This window comes from Glycine soja, chromosome 12 (genome assembly GCF_004193775.1).
Source record: "Glycine soja cultivar W05 chromosome 12, ASM419377v2, whole genome shotgun sequence".
Taxonomy (NCBI): Eukaryota; Viridiplantae; Streptophyta; class Magnoliopsida; order Fabales; family Fabaceae; genus Glycine; species Glycine soja.
Window position 1 is genome coordinate 31,231,478 of NC_041013.1, and position 11,838 is coordinate 31,243,315.

General features: G+C 38.0%; 1 pseudogene; it reads left to right on the plus strand.

Moving 5' to 3' along the window:
* Positions 1–8,502: 8,502 nt before the first annotated feature.
* On the plus strand, positions 8,503–9,870 carry LOC114378920 (annotated as a pseudogene).
* The last annotated feature ends 1,968 nt before the right edge of the window (positions 9,871–11,838 follow it).

Sequence of the window (11,838 nt, forward strand, 5' to 3'; positions counted from 1 at the left end):
GCCATTCATGATAACCACCGATGATGCCATTAAGGAAACATCATCAGTGGGTACAGGAACTAGAGCATCAGCATCTGTAACCTCCTCCACACCCACCTTTCCTTGGCCAAGCAACAAAGGAGTGTTATGAATAATAGTGGATCCCTCATAAACTCTCCCTAGGGCAACCAAGCGGGCAGGATCTGCTTCGATGTACAAGCCGCACCTATCTGAGTCACCCGTCTCAAGATCGTTTCTTGAGGGATCAACACAACTCCCCTTGGTGCTTACTCGAGGACCAGAGGGACCAACCAGAGGCTCGGGAGGTAGTGCAAGTCCCTGAGATTGCATCTGGGACTGCATCTAGCTGAAGAATGCCATGAGCTGCCGCGTCACTTTTTCTGTGATGGACTCCTCTAGTTGGTCCCTGATTTGCTGGGTCAGCTGCTGCAATTCTTCAGGAGGTAGGGAGGAAGAGCTGCGGGATGTCCGTGGAGCCGATCCAAAGTATTGCTTAATGGTGACACCGGCTCCAGCAGCACGGACACGTGCAGGGTGCTCTAGACGTCCAATAGTAGCGGTGAGAACATCCTGACGTCCATGGGGAACGAAGGATCCCTGTGTCGCATGCTCCTCAAAGGAATCCTGCACAGAAAACACACAGTTGTACATGGCATTCACAAAATATTGAAATATAATTCTAATGGTTAGTTTAAAATGACTTACGATCTTCTCAGCGATTTCCTTTGCGGCCTTAGTCGTCATCTCCCCTTTTTTCTTCGTGCGGGCCATCTTCCACTTCATGTGGCGTCTGACCGGGGATGGAGGGTTGATGATGCCATCAACGCTTCCTAACTGTGCAGCTTCCTCCATCTTCTTCTTCCTCTTCTCAGCCAGGAGCTTCTGCTCCAAATATTCATAATCCCCATGAGACAAAACATGGGGGGAAGTGTTCTGTTTTTGGATGGCCTATACCTTTTTGCACATATCCTGCAAAAATAAAACAATAATCTTTCAAATTGCTAGAATAAAGTATAACAAGTTAATGTTTTTTGAAATACAACTTAAATGGCAAGGAATATACCTCCCAAGAAGGGTCTCTGCGAGTCTGGCAAAACTGGGCCCATTTTTCCTTGCTGATGTCGTATTTCTCATAGACAGTGTCCTCCACACCGTCCTGATCGGCTGTAAGGGCCCATTTCCTCGTGAGGTCTGATTTAAACTGCCTCTATCTCTCGCCCATGGTCTGAAGTAACTTCCTTTTCATCCTACTGTCAGAAGCCTCTGGGATTTCAAATTCTGCCTGACAACATCAAATAAGGTTTATTTGTTACAATAATGTATTTTTTGGCTATTAATTAAACAAAATCAAATAAGAAAAGAAAAATACCTGAATATCCTCCCAAATCAATTCCTTCTAAGCAATAGGGACCTCCTTCCAGTTCTCGTAGGTGACGTCCACCATATCACGTGCGACAATCCCAAATATGTTCTTAATTTCTTCCTGTGAGGACCGTCGGCCTTGCTGGTAGCAGGATCAACATGGACCATTGGTCTCTCAGCACCAGGTGGTCTAGTAGACAACGATCGTAGGCGTGAGGCTTTGCGTGTCTGCTTCACGGTAGACGGCGAAGCTGATGCGTCAGAAGGAGCAGGAGGAGGAGGTGGCGAGGCAGGTGGAGAAGCCATGATCCTGTATACATCATCAAAATGCAAATTTCAATTACAGACAAATATCGACATCAACAGTTCCTTAAATAAAATGTGATCAATTTTTATAATTTCATAAACTAATTTTCTATGACTATTCTAGATAAACAAATAAAATCTCATGTATAATATATCATAGCTTATATTTCCACTCATTTTCTTAGATTGAGATAAACATAAGCTTTTTTAAACCTTAAGACACTCTCCCTTAAATTAGAGTAACATTTTCTCACCCCTAAAATTTTACAAGGCAAAAAGGAGACAAAAATATCCTAATCTCATTTGAAATTGAAAACCAATCCCACTTAGCCATACCTAATCTACTTTAACACGTAATGAAGCACAACAACATGCTCCTCGCTATAATGAAATGACAAAGAAAGAACATATCAATTCTTTAAATAACAAGATGCATGATGTTAGGGGTCAAGTAGTCTAAAGGCCCAATTTTGCCTAAAATTTTCTGCAAGTGTGGTGGATTGTTTTGTTTCTGGGGTTTCTAAGGTGGGAGTGAATTTGTTGGGCTATTGAGGTTTTTAGATTTGGGTGGTGTTTATTTTTTTAAGGTTGTTTTGTATTTTGTGGGGTTTCAAAGGTTGCTTTTCAAGTAGTCTAAAGGCCCAATATATGCATGTTTTCAATAATGCAATTAGTAAACCAATGACACAACCCAATGTAGTATTGATTGATTCTAAATAGAAATGTAGTATTGATTTGCTCCATTTTATGGACTCATATTAAATGTCCATTAAATATTAATGAATTTGAATTATGTGTATGAGTTATGTAAATGAATCTAGCAAAATCAAATATATAAATAGAAAATTACATTAGACGATGTTAATTAATTCTCCTTCATCATGATCATTACAATTAGCATGAACGTCGTCAGCTTCTTCTTCTCTGACAACATTAGGAGTCATTTGTGTGGTCAAAGGACTAACATAGGTGTCCATGTATGAATCATCATCTTCTACATTGACACCAATTGTTTTGCCCTGGAGAACCACGCACCACTTTTCATCACAGGGGTCTTGCACGTAAAATACTTGTCTAGCTTGTTTTGCCATGATGAAAGGGTCATTGTGGTAACCAAGTTTCTTTAGGTCTACCAACGTAAATCCTATATCATCGGTACACACACCGGTGTTGCTGTCAACCCATTTACATTTGAAAACACATACAATAAATTTCACATAGTTAAGCTCCCAAATTTCATCAATGAACCCAAAGTAAGGGATGGATGCTACACAGGGATTGGTGTCATTCACACTTGCGAAGTGTTAAGATTTAGCCCTTAGGGTGACCCCACTGGTCTGCATTGTACTTTTGTCATCTTGTGCTTTTTTGTAAAATGAATACTTGTTTATGTCGTATCCTTGCCAAGTTATAACATTCCTTTTAGGCCCATCTGCTAGTTTTCTTAATGTTTCTGAAGCATTCTCATCTGCAAAGATTTTATCTTTAAACCAATCACAGAAAGTCTTGTTATGCTTTTTCAATACCCAATTCTTTGACATTTTTGGATTATTCTGTTTGACTAAAGCTTCATGCTTATGTATGTATGGCAAAACTTCATTACTGTTGTTCAAGACATACAAGTGAGCTTGTAACAAATCTTCTACACTTGGAGTGATCACATGCCGTCCTCTTGAACCCTTACTACCCACTCTGTCATCATGCCGAGACTCAGGAAGGCCTACAGGTTTAGCCTTCTGAATGTGTTCTGAACAAAATTCAATGGTTTCTTTTGCAATGTACCTCTCAGCAATAGATACTTTTGGACGATATAGATTCTTTGTATACCCTTTTAAGATCTTCATGTATTGCTCAACCAGGTACATCCACCGTAGATAAACAGTACCACAACATTTGATTTCTCTTACCACATGCACAATCAAGTGAATCATGATGTCAAAGAAAGCAGGGGGAAAATACATCTCTAACTGGCATAGTATAATTGTGACCTTATTTTCCAGCTCATCAAACTTGATAGGATCAATGACTTTGCTACATATAGCATGGAAGAAAAAGCACAGGCGAGTTATGACTAACCTGACTTTGTTTGGCAAGATGTCTCGTATATCCACGACTAACAATTGTTGCATGAACACGCGACAATCGTGAGACTTTAACCCTACAAGCTTAAGCTCCTTTAACGCACAAGACTCTTAATATTTGAAGAGTATCCTTGTGGAACCTTAACCCGACAAAGACACTGACAAAAACTTATCTTCTCCTTTTTGGACAAAGTATGGCAAGCTGGGGCAAGTAAATTTTCTTCCCATCAGACCTTGGATGCAATTGTGATCGTATCCCCATATCAGCTAGATCTTGACGGGTATTCAAGCCATCCTTCGTCTTGCCTTGAATGTTAAGGAGCGTCCCAATCACACTGTCACAAACATTTTTCTCCACATGCATAACATCAATAGAATGTCTAACGTCTAGATCAGACCAGTACGGAAGATCAAAGAAAATGGACCTCTTCTTCCATATGCAACTATTACTTTTGGATCTTTCCAAATACATTATTCAGGTGTTGAACCCGCTGATATACTTGTTCACCAATCAACAGTATTGGCGCAATATCATGCTCTTGACTTCCATTAAAAGCTTTTTTCAGTCGTCTGTAAGGATGATTGGGTGTTAGAAAACGGAAATGCCTACTGTAGACTGTTTTTCTTCCATGTTTTAGTTGTATGTAGCTTTTGTTTTCTTCACAGATGGGGCATGCATGATGACCCTTAACATTGTAACCGCTGAGATTCCCATATGCTAGAAAGTCATTAATGGTACAAAAAAGCATTGCACGCATTTCGAACGTCTCCTTGCGAAACGCATCAAACACTACAACCCCCTCGTCCCACAACTTTCTCAAATCTTCAACCAACGGACTTAGATAAACATCAATGTCATTTCCTGGCTATCTTGGGCCCGATATCATCATAGACAACATCATGTATTTTCGCTTCATGCACAACCAAGGAGGCAAATTGTAAATTACTAGCAGAACTAGCCATGAACTGTGTTGAGTGCTTAAGGTGCCATATGGATTCATTCCATCACTGGCTAGTCCAAATCTAAGATTTCTTGGCTCATTCCCGAAATCCGGATACAAACCATCAATCTTCTTCCACTGGGAGCAATCAGCCGGATGACGGACCATTCCATCAGAAATCCTTCCATTTGCATGCCATGTAAGGTCTTTTGCATCGTCCTCATTAGAAAAAAGACGCTTAAACCTTGGAATGATTGGAAGATACGATAAAACCTTTGCTGGGGGGCCCTTGTTGGAGTTTTCATCAGAACTGCTTTCCTCTTCATCCTTCACTTTGTACCGTGAAGTCCCACAAATAGGGCATTTCGACATTTCTTGGAATTCATGCCTGTACAGTATGCAATCATTGGGGCAAGCGTGAATCTTCTGATACTCCATACCCATTGGATACAATATCTTTTTCGCCTTATAGTAACTTTTCGGCAACGTGTTGTCCTCTGGAAGCAGATTGTACACTACCTCGAGCAGTGAGGTGAAACTTTTGTCACTCCACCCATACCTGGCCTTCACATTAACCAAACTTAACACCGCAGACAACAGGGTTAAGGAATTCTTGCACCCCGTATATAAAGGCTTCTTTGAATCACTCTGCAATCCTTCATACACAGGGGCGTGTGCTTGCTGGAAAGACTCTTGTCCAAGGTCATGAATCATGTCCTCCAAACGATCTCCCATTTCTACATCAAACGGTTCAGATTGGGACCCACTCTGCATGTCTGTCACTTTACCATGCCATATCCATGTCGTGTAATTCTTCTTAATCCCATCACACAATAGATGGTCCCGTATGTCGTCCAGTAGTTGTTCTCTTCCATTCAAACAGTTGATGCAAGGACAATAATATTTTCCTTCTTCATTCGGTCAACCTCTTTCTGAAGCAAATTGCAAAAACTGCTCGATGCCATCCTCATATTTTGGGCTCATGTGACTTTCATTCATCCAACTTCGATCCATCTAAGCAATTCCATGCATGAAAATCTCACTTTTTTATTTATAGGTGTGGCCCTATCCCATTTAGGAAGATTGTCTTTTATGTTAGCTTCAAACGTCAGGGTTAGCATTATTTTGAAAATTTGACTAAATTTCGGTAGCATTTTGCATTGGTCTCCAAGTACACAACATGACATCGGTGAAATTAATTTCCCGATAATCAAGTATGCACTCAGAGAACAACGTGAAATGCATTGTACCGAAATTTGATCAAATTAATCAAAATAATAATAACCTTAACGAATGAATCTAACATAAAAATATCAGTCTCCCCAAACTGTCCAAATGGACAATTCAAGACTAAATACAATGACTAATGCAAATTGTCCGCAAGAATCATTGCATTCAGTCTCAAATGGGAATCTAAGGTTCACTCAGCATGAACAACAATTGTTTATATAGCAAATTACATTGATGACGTACAAGAACATACAAATATCGAAATCAACAGTTGTGAGACTAGTCATAAAAATACAAGCAAAAGCAAGATGCTAACCAAGATGTAAATATTTTTATAAAGTTATAATAATACAAGCAAAAGCAACATGCTAACCAAGATCCAATGTTAGGATCCAACAGGGTATGACACTAGTCCTACATTAGAAGTATGGGATTCTAGTGTGGGTAGTAAAAGAGAAATCCTTCCCACTGGTAGTGAGAAGGTGGTCTCCATAAACTCTCTTGGCAACTAATAGATTCATTTGTCGGATCTGCAACAACGGATTTAAAAGAGACCACAATCTCCATGGAAGCTGAAGCAAAGATCAAGCAACGAGATTATAAATGGTTTTCGTAGCTCACACATTCTTAACAAAGTTATTTTTTTAACTTTATCCGAAGCTCACAAAGATTTGTCACATTGGAAGTTGACTAGTGATGGTACTTTTTCTGTGATGCACGGTTATTTGTGAGATTTGGGAAATGATTCTACCCAAAATGCATCATCCATCTCAGTTAATGATCTTAGAAGAAAGCTATGGAACATGCTTTATTATTATGTGAAGAATCGAACATGGCATGGTTTGCATCTTCGTTAGAAGGAAGAATGGATGTTTTGTAAGATATGGACTTTTCGGTCTAGTTTGACAAATGTTTATAGATTGAAGTGGCTCGTATCTGTCAATTTCTGTGGACCATCTGGTTTACAAGAAACCAATGGTTGTTTTCAACAAAGGAAAGTCCCCATGTGACTACTGTTAGAAAAATATCAGAATTTAGTTGTGCCTGCAATTGAAGTGGTATCAAATGATAATGTCCAAATTCATAAATGGAAGCAGCCAACTGTTTGTCTTATGAAAGCCAATTTGGATGCCTCTATGAAGAAGAATATAGGGACTTCGGTGAAGTCGTTGCTGCAGCATCTTTGGTTATTCCTCGCTGCTAGAAACCTCATGTAGCAGAAAATCATTTAAGAAGGCATCATGGTACAGTGAGCAAGTAACAGAGTTGGATTAAGCATAGGTAAAAGGATTCCACACTTTAATCCGATGTGCATAGGATGACAATTAACTGAGGAAAAATTTCAGAAAGAGACTAATCTAATGACTGAGGAGAATTAGCTTGCACAGAAGTACATCCAGCTTCAAAGATAGGAGCTGCAGGCTCAATAGTAGGACTAGAATCAGCATTGAGAGGAGAACTAGAGTTTCTGTGTGTGTATTGGTCATTAATTGGGTATATTGGTCACAAAATTAGGATGGTTGCAGTTTGTGTGTGGCAGTAGTGTTAATTTAAGAGACACACACACACATAGACAACTTTGGAGGTGGATTTTCGTAGTGAAGCACTAAACAGGAGCTGCTTATACAGGTGGTGTGGGAGGACAAAAAAGCATATTTTACCAGTGAAGGAAGAATGAACAGTTCAGTTTTACAAGAGGGAGATTCAGATTAGAGGGAGATACAGTTTTGGGATTTTAAATTCTGTGAAACCGGCTGAAGTATGCTCTGACATACCGTGAACTCATTGCTATTCTGATGCAGCGACATGTTCTTGTCAATGGCAAAGTTAGGATTGACAAGACTTACCCTGCTGGTTTCATGGGTATGTTTGCAGCTTCTCAATTTTTAGAATAACTATCTATTTCATGTTATGCAACCAAAATATGTTACATTATCAGGGGGAAATAATATGCTAAAGTTCTTATTGTTTATTGAGCTTGACCAATTCTGAATCTGATACATTTAGCAAACTCTCTTGAAGTCTATGTAGCTGGATATTGTAATATATATATATATATATATATATATATATATATATATATATATATATATATATATATATATATATATATCCAGAGGTTTGAATGGAAAGTTAGGTGTTAACAAATTCTCAGCTATTCATGTTCTAAGAATGTAGTCTTGTCCTTAGAATTACAAACATTGTAAATTTTAAACCTTATTTCTAACATTCTCCACTGGCTTGTGAATAGACTATGGTAAAATGTGAGCTTGAATTGACCTAACCAAATTAGTTGCAGAATCAGTTCCTGTCTGAACTCTGGTAAAATGTGTACCTTTGCTGAGTTTAGTTATCTTATATAAAGGCTAACAAATGTGTTGATGCTAATGAACCTTTAAAATGTCAATTTCAGGACTTTTATAGTTTTTTATTTTATTTCATTTTCGAGTTACAATTTTTCCTACTTAATGGTTATGGTTTAGCATATATTCTTTGTATGTTGTGTAAATGGCAGTTCAAGCTCTGCAAGGTTAGGCCAGTGCAGTTTGGCCAGAAAGGTATCCCATACCTAAACACCTATGATGGTCGCACCATCCGTTACCCGGATTGAGGCTTCCAAAGAACTGATAGATATTGAGACCCAGAGAAAATAGGAAGCAAATGAATTTTCATTCAAATTGGAAAGCACGAGGAGAAATTTGAAGGAGGCCATTGAAGAGATTGATGAGTCAAAGGAGCTTGAAATGAAATTGGTTGTGACAATATCAGATGTTGATTTCTTGCAGAATGAGTTAAAGTCAGTTAAGGAAAAGGATAAAAGGGTTCAAGGAGATGGGAGTACAAAGCAATTGGAAGGAAGATTCAAAAAAGGGGAGGAATTAGAAGACTCTATAGTGTTACAAAATATAACAAAAGAATCGGAGGCAACTAGGAAAGAATTAGCTTTGGTTAGAGAAGAAGGTTTCCAGTTTATGGCCTTTTTGGATGTCATAAGAAATGAGTTGAAGCATGTCACTACTGAGACAAATAGGTTGAAGAAGAAGGAAGGGAAAGTAGACTCAACAATTCAAAATCTCAATTTCAAGATTTTGAGGGCAAAGTCTAAATTAGAAGTTGTGTATGCTGCTAAGGAAAAGGCCAGATCCATAGTCGTGAGTCTATCTCATACTCTTGAAAAGCTGAAGACAGAAACAGAAGAAGCAAAAAAGGAAAATGAGGATGTAAGCCAGGAAGTTGCAGCCACCAAGGAAGAAATTCAAAAAGTTTAGTTAGATATAGACATGACCGAGGAAAGATTGCAAGGCGTCATGCAAAAGCTAGAAGTAGCCAAAGCATCTGAAGCTCTAACCTTAGAGAAGCTGAAAACTCTTACTGAGAGTACCATGAGAGAAAGAGCTTTAACAGCACAGCATAGTTCCATGATCACTATCTCAAAATTTGAGTATGAGTATTTAACAAATCATGCAGCCTCAGCAGAAGAAATTCCTGATAAAAAAGTAGCAGCAGCTGAGGCATGGATTGAAGCTCTCAAGGCCAGCGAGAAGGAAATATTGATGGAAACAAAAATAGCTCAAAGAGAACTCAAAGAATCAAAATTGGAGCAAGAGCTGGAGGTTTACACCAAAGAGAAGATGCTTTCAAGAAGAGTTAGTAGTAGTGAGGAGCTTGACAATTGGCCAAGAAAACGCGAGAAGAGTTCATCCAAGAACTTCCAGAGAGCCATGTCTAGAAAGAGCATCAAACTTAATGGCACTATAACTCCTGCAAGGGGAGCAAAGTTTCAGAAGATTGCTTCACCTGCAGCTCGGCATATCAGTCCTTTTACTATTAAGAAGAGAAAGAAGGTAATACCAAATTTGACAAAGCTTTTTAGGGCAAGAAAAACAATAGGGATAGATAGTGAATTCAAAATACAAAAAGTGATAATTGTGGCTTTTTATCATTGCTAAAATTTAGAAGCAAGGAAAAGTGTGTGTGAGGCAACATATCTATTAGTGATTGCCATGCAATTCCCATCACAGAACCCAAGTTCTCACTATGTCCCTTTTTCCCTTCCTTTTCATAATATCATTCCCACATGGCTCAAGTGTTTTTTTTTTATCATTGTTCCATTCATAACAACGATAAAGGATTTTACTACTAATTACTAAAACAATTTTTTATTTTAGAATTGTAAAAATAACTGATAATTGATTATTGATGCACCTGTGGTGCTATTTAGAATGCAAGCCACTAATAAATTTTATCAGAAAATAATTCTAACACAATAAATTCCCATTAGAGCAAGATTTTTTTTTCTTCTTCAACGAAAAGGAAGGATAGAATAGAGAATCCAAAATATCTGTGATCGAGGCCGTACCCGAATCAAATAAACATGAAAATGCAGTAACTAGGAAGTGATCCTAGGTCGTTTCCCAACGAGCAGTGACAAGCCAAATGTTCATAATATACTTGCAGTAACAGTAACAGTAACGATGGGGGGGGTTGTTTGCTTTTGTAAATTAAACAGCGAATATATGTGAATTAGAAAATATCAGAATTAAAACACGTTGCTTCCCCTTGATTCACAAGCAAGTCTCTTATCCTAGGTTACGAGAGTTTATCCTTTATCAGTTTAACCACTTAATCCAACCCTAAATTAAATTACTAAGCGAAATTCAACATAAGGCATTCATTATGTGATTAAGCATCACATACACCAATTACTCATAAACGATCATTAAGCATGAACGTAAATTAAGCGCAGAGACAATTAATCAAGCACTAAGCATGCATGAATTAAAAGCAACAAATTCAAAGTAATTAGTGAAGAGGAAAAACTAAACAGAATTTAACAGTAATAATAGAACCTCAAAGAGAACTGTGCTTGATCCTCAAGGGAAAACAACGCTGCGGACTTAGCCTTCCATTAATCAAATAGAGAATGAAATTTTATTGATAAAACTAAAAGTCTGAACTGGAATTGAAAAAAATGAAAATAAAAGAGAAAGAGAAGAGAGACTAAAACTAAAAACGAAAAATAGAAGAGAGAGAGGAGAGAGAGAGAGAGTCTCCCCCGAGGGAGAGAGGGGGGCCCCTAAACTAGAACCTTGGTGCTGTTATATAGTTTTTTCAGCCCCAAAGCTTACAAATATGTTTTAAATCCAAGCCCATAAGTAAAATAAAATCAAATCTAGATAAGATAAGATAAGATAAGATCTAGATGAAATAATATCTAGATGAGATCAAATCTAAATAATATCTAGATAAGATAAGATCTAATTTTATAGAATAAATTAGTCTGCCCTCTTCAAGTCCAAGCCCAATTCTAGATTCAAGCCCAATGCTAGATTCAAGCCCAATGCTTCATTAATTCCTGAAATTAGATTAAAAACATCAAATTAGCTGAATGGGCCCAAATAATAAAACTGCCTAATTAATTGACAATTAAGACCAATCAATAATTAAAATGGTGCAAAAAGGGTTTAGAAAATAGAAGAAAATGATGGCACATCAATCTGATAGCAACACCCAGGAAGAGACAGACACAGTACCTCAGGTCCATGAAGGTAGGCCCAAGAGAGGCACCACATGTCCTGTCCACTTGAAGAACTATGTGTAAATTGTTGCAAGTTCACTAAATGTATTCAAACTTGATCTTCCAAGTTCACTACAAGCAGAGTCATTGGGTTCTTAGTCTAATTAAGATATTACCATACAGCTTAGGGGTCAAGACATGTCTTAAATCTGGACAGAATAGTCTGTCGTGTGTATGCATTGCATGCTAGAAATATTATATCGATTAATGATATGACCAAAATAAAGTTTATAAGTAAACGGCAATTTTTAAATTTTGAGTTACCTTTTGGGGTTGAACTAGACCCAAATCCAAATATCTAAGGACTAACACTGCAAGATTGCATTGCAAGGGATGGTTT